Source organism: Cupressus sempervirens, chromosome 7 (assembly GCF_028749045.1).
Source record: "Cupressus sempervirens isolate cs-2001-9-10 chromosome 7, ASM2874904v1, whole genome shotgun sequence".
NCBI lineage: Eukaryota > Viridiplantae > Streptophyta > Pinopsida > Cupressales > Cupressaceae > Cupressus > Cupressus sempervirens.
Genome location: NC_143124.1, coordinates 251,276,393 through 251,281,712, shown reverse-complemented (window position 1 = coordinate 251,281,712; position 5,320 = coordinate 251,276,393). Strand labels below are relative to the sequence as shown.

At 33.9% G+C, this 5,320-nt stretch overlaps 1 long non-coding RNA gene across 1 annotated transcript; it reads right to left on the bottom strand.

Annotated features, from left to right (window-relative positions):
• Positions 1–884: 884 nt before the first annotated feature.
• Positions 885–1,877, bottom strand: LOC149546418 (uncharacterized). The gene is made up of 2 exons (XR_016354350.1): positions 1,740–1,877; positions 885–1,506 (listed from the first exon to the last, which is right to left on the bottom strand). It is a non-coding gene; the product is annotated as an uncharacterized LOC149546418 (long non-coding RNA).
• Positions 1,878–5,320: the final 3,443 nt, after the last annotated feature.

Here is a 5,320-nt window from a genome sequence, read left to right as displayed (position 1 = left end):
AAGGAGGAAGAACTAGAGACTCATAAGGCTCATAAAGAGGTGCTTCATGGGATCCAAGAAGATAACCCTACCCCTATGGCCCCTATTACTGAGAAAATTAAGGAATCGGTCAATCCCTAGCCTTTTGATGTTGGTAGTACTGAAATGGTTAAAAAATAGGTCAAAGCTTAAATTTTGGACCTCAATAGCTAGGTGGGTTTGATTAATAACAAATTGAACAATGCCATAACTCGTATCAAGCTTGGTGTGGCAATTTCCACTTTTTGTAGGGTCAAGAAAGAGATCATGAGGAAAGTTTTTGTCGCAACAATCATAGGTTGGGGCAAACTGAAGAGAACTAGGATGTAGGATAACATGCTAGTGAAGATGAAGAGCATGGAGACTGTACACAACAGGACCGAAGATCTCGAGTACTTGGTCGAAACCTAGGAGAACATCAAAAAGTCCTAGTGTCTTGCTACTTAGTTAATAGTTTATAGCAAAATATTGTTATTGTGGTTGTGCTTCTAATTTTGGAACATGGTCTTAATATTGTCATGTTTCTGGTTCTCCTTAATGATTGAAACTCTAAGAGTCTGTTAAATTTCGATATTAATAGTTGTCTTTTGGTTGATAGGTTAGACTATGTTACTCTTACTACTTTGCTTTTATATTTTGATATCTGATAGGCCTCTAGCTGTTTGAGTTACAGTTCCTCTTTCCTGCGGTAATAACCCAGAACAAAAAGGGTCAAATTTTGTTTTGGTGTAATTCAGACGAATGACCCTTTTGTTACCTCCTTTAATCATAATATTTCCATGCATTACGAAAATCTACTAGCATAAAAGTTTATAAACAAAATTGAGCATTGCTCATAATTTGTAGTGATCTATGTTGCAGCGGTATATTAATGACACATCTATTTCAACTATCAAAGCTTACATCTGTACATAGGTGAAGGCAACCCAAGCATGTGTACCATTAAACAAAACCATAAGATATTGTTTTGGCTGCCTTCGAAAGCTCTACTGATTCTCATAGGCATAGCATATAACTATTTCATTCCAAAGTCCTATCATATACTTATCCCTATTACATAATGATAACAGTTGTTACTTGACACCTTGTCCAATGCTAACTTAAAACCATACAGAATAATCTACGTAAGCATATTGCATAACTACAATAATCAAATGAAATCTTGAACAATGCGAACTTGATAATATACAAAATAGTTCGCAGCTAGTTATAAGGACCTTTTTTTTGTGTCTGAATTCAATGGATTGTTTCAGGAGGATCGTCGTGGCCAATTCCCGGACTATGATCTGATGGCTGAACATTAATAGTTCTCTTAGCTTCACCTACTTTCTTCCCAATAACTTCTCTTTCTTTTTTCGCAGAAGGAATAACTGTTACCTTCATGAAATGGTGAGCTCCTTGGGGAGCATTAGTTGATTTTGTATCCTCTTTCTCGTGAGTGGATTTGGAGATTTTCATGAAAGTGAGTGTCCGAACAGCTTTAGAATGCTGCAAAGAAAACAAAAACACCAGAATAATGAAAGCATAACCTTTCATAATAATTTGTTGCCTAAACATGGCGTATTCAAGAGGGAATACCAACTTCCTAACTCGCTAACAATTACTGTTTTCTAAGGTGAATCTAATTATATCTAGAGAGACAATAGAAGAGAATTTCGGATAAAATTCTTCTAGAAAAGACTAATTAGATAAGCTCAAGTTGAAATTATGTAACACTCAACTGAGATATTGAATTTATCAAGGTCGATGTCACAGATTAGGATTCTCATTCTTAATCCGAGATGTTTCTCATTGAATGTCAAGCCGACAGAATGGCTGTTTATTTTGGGGAGCGAAATACACCTAAATTCAGTCTTCAAACGACTTTGGATAAAGATGAAAGGTAGCATCCAGCTCAAAGAGATAAAATATATGTGGTGGACAACTACCCATGAAGTGGACTAATCATGTGATGTGAGCCACTTGCAACTCCTTTCTCTAAAAACGTTCAAGTAAACACACATGTTGGCAGTCGGTGGTGATGATTTCCTCTTGTAATAATTGCCAAGGTGGAATTTGAATGCCCATGCCTTTTCCTGTTCAATTTTGACTCAACATTGATGTTGTGGGACCCACCCTCCTCGGGTATGAAATCAAGGGCATGGTCGTTCATTGGGTCATCCTAAATCTTGAGTTCTAGCAAGTGTCCCGATCTTGGACAACACTATGATACCATGAGAATACGAATGCTCGTGTCAGGTACATATTGAGTCTAGGTTCGGAGAAGTCGGTAGCTAAAAACAGATGGGCGAGCCTTGTTCATTGAACTGTAGTACCGATGAAAATTGTGATTCATGTGTTATGTCATTATAACTATGTTAATGGGAATATTTCTATTAATAAACGCAATGTTGATGTACTAGTACACTAAAACTATTATGATTTCTTTGCTGGTTTTTACATGATTGGTAAATTAGGAAATGAAATGTGATTTTTTAGGTGTAATAATGTTGAAAAGTTTTATTTTTAAGATTATTAAACATTTTATGGTTAAATAGAAGAGTTGATATTTCATTTTTTCACTAATAAGTTAATTTATATTAAGCATATAATTAAAATTATAGTATTCACAAAAATATTGGGTGATGTGAAATCATGGAGAGTAATATTGGATAAAATCATCTTGGGGGACTATTAATGTTGGTCCTACTATTTAGGGTAACTCTAACTATTAGTGGAGATTCTAGCTTGTCCACTTTTTCAAAGTGGTTGTTGATTGTCTCTAACCATTTCTCAACAAGGAAGTAGAAGAGGAAGATAAAGATGAAGATGGTTAGTCCTTGTAAAAACTTTCATCCTAACTCTACTGATGTGTACAATAAAGTTGATGATTCTAATCCACATCCCTCTACTCGTATTGCATTAACTATTTGATTTGAATTTTGTTTCCTTCCATGACATGTGTTTTGATGTTGCAACAATTAGACTACCTTCCAACATTGAGATGATTATCGACATATAACAAGAAATGATATGTAATTTTGTCAACTAGATTGCATCTTTGTGCCAAAATGGACTTTCAACAATCTAGTGAAGCATGGGATGATCCTTGTCTTGTGGGTATGCAATGTTAATGATCAACCTCTGGTATAAAGGACTGGCTTGGACCTTGAATGACCTTTTGAAACTATTCTTCAACATTTTAGAAAAAGGGGAAGAAGGAAAAAGAAAAAATATGAACTCAACTTTAACTATAGGTGATTTAACACAATTTTGAAGATGGTGCATCTTTGAAGGGAAAATTGGCAATTGAAATTGTACACAACAACTTGATCATAGAATAGTCTTACTAGTTTTAGATGCATATAATGTAACAAGGTACATATATTAAGAAAAGGAAGCAACGTTCACAAATTTTAATCTTTGTTACACATAAATCAAAGTAGCTTATCTCATGAAACTGCCTCCCACATGCCTCTTGAACACTAAACCTTAAGTTAAGGATCATAAAAATCACAGTGACTTAGAGTTGAAAACACTTAAAAGGAAATATAAAGTTGAAATAGAGCCAAAGAGGATCATTGTTATATCATATTTGGAATGAGAAAATGCTCAAAATTGCATCACACAATAGGACTTAGGCTATGAACATTACTAACTCTCCAAGGAGAAACATAAAACTCCAAGGAGGTAGTATACAAGAAGTACATGAAAAAATGCCAAGGGAAAGGTATATAGAGGGCTCAAATCCAAATTGGCACCCTTTCCACAAATTAGAAGCATATCTATAACTTCCACCAAATCTAGGAACAAAAGAAACAACTATTGCCAACTGCAAAAAAGAAAAGAAAAAGAGTATGACATCCTGACTCCATGGATCATGCTAGTTAAAATTGAATTTTGTGAACCTCCATAAAATGAGTAGTAAGTGTGGACAATTCACGAGAAGCACATATTTTGTCTTTTGAAAACTTTCCCAGTTAACTAAATACCAAACCCCATGAATTTGGCATAGTCAACTATCACCATTTCCTACTCTTGCATTCACAAATATATTTAAATAGAATGATTTATAAGATTATATTTTTATTTTCAATGCTATGAAACATCATGGTAGGGCTATGACCTATACATATTTCTAATGTATGAATTGATGCATATCAAGTTTTTACTATTTATGAATGAAGGTTGTAGCTCTTGATCTGATGCATATATTTTTTAATATGGGAATTGATGAATTACCTTGAAAACTCCACTAGTTGCATTCCATGCATTGGTTCTTCATCTAACCCCATTTCTTGGTGTGTATGGTTCGGTATCACAACCCTATGATTTCATGCAACTTCATGCAAATGAGGGCCTATTTATATTGTTGATTATCTCATGTGGGTATATTCGTTAGATAGGGTTGACATTCTGTAGTTCTCATATTCATTCCTTAAATTTTGTTACATGTTACACATCTTGTAGTTGTAGATTTTTGTCTATGCTTGGATGACCCTTTATTTCATCCCTATGCTTACATAATGAACATGTGATGTTTAATTTCTCCATCATTGAATTGGATTCGAACATTGTAATTATTTTACCTGCCTTCCATGGTTAACCACATGCTACATGGTAGATTCATGTATCTATAAAATGGAGTTGAATTATGCTACAGTTTGTTGATTAGCCCATTGCATTTGATATGCAATGAAGAGACTTTACATCTCTTAACACTTACAACCCTTGAAATTATTATATTTTCATATGGCTGCATGAAGGGGATTTATATTTTTGTTGTTTTTTGTTAGCTATATATTTGATTAGGTGCCTTACTCTAGGGGATGCATTTGAAATATGGATTAATAGAGTTTTCTGTTTACATACTTCTTCTTTTTCAAATACATAATAAAGGAGGGGGGATAGGTGCTTCTCTTTTTAACTTGTGCACTTGACAGAGAAGGAGAAGGCTTTAATTTGAGCCATGAGACTCATAGTGATTTCATGCATTATGAAACTTGATACATCTTGTTATTTCATTCCTTTGAGATATTTACTTATTTCATGCCTAATCCTTTATACTTTATGCATACAAGGATTGACGTTTATGAAATGGTATAAAATCTACTCATCTTGATGTTTATGAAATGACATAAATGTGTAAACTTTATTGTTGATCTTTGTAAGAAGGTTTCTCCTTGTTTACTTTCATGTGTGTTCAATCCTATACTAAAAATAGCCATTAAATTCTTTGATATTATTTTTTGCACTTTGGAAGTTAATATGTAACTTGTTGATGTAGTTCTTAATAACACACTGTGAACTCTATGCATGCTTA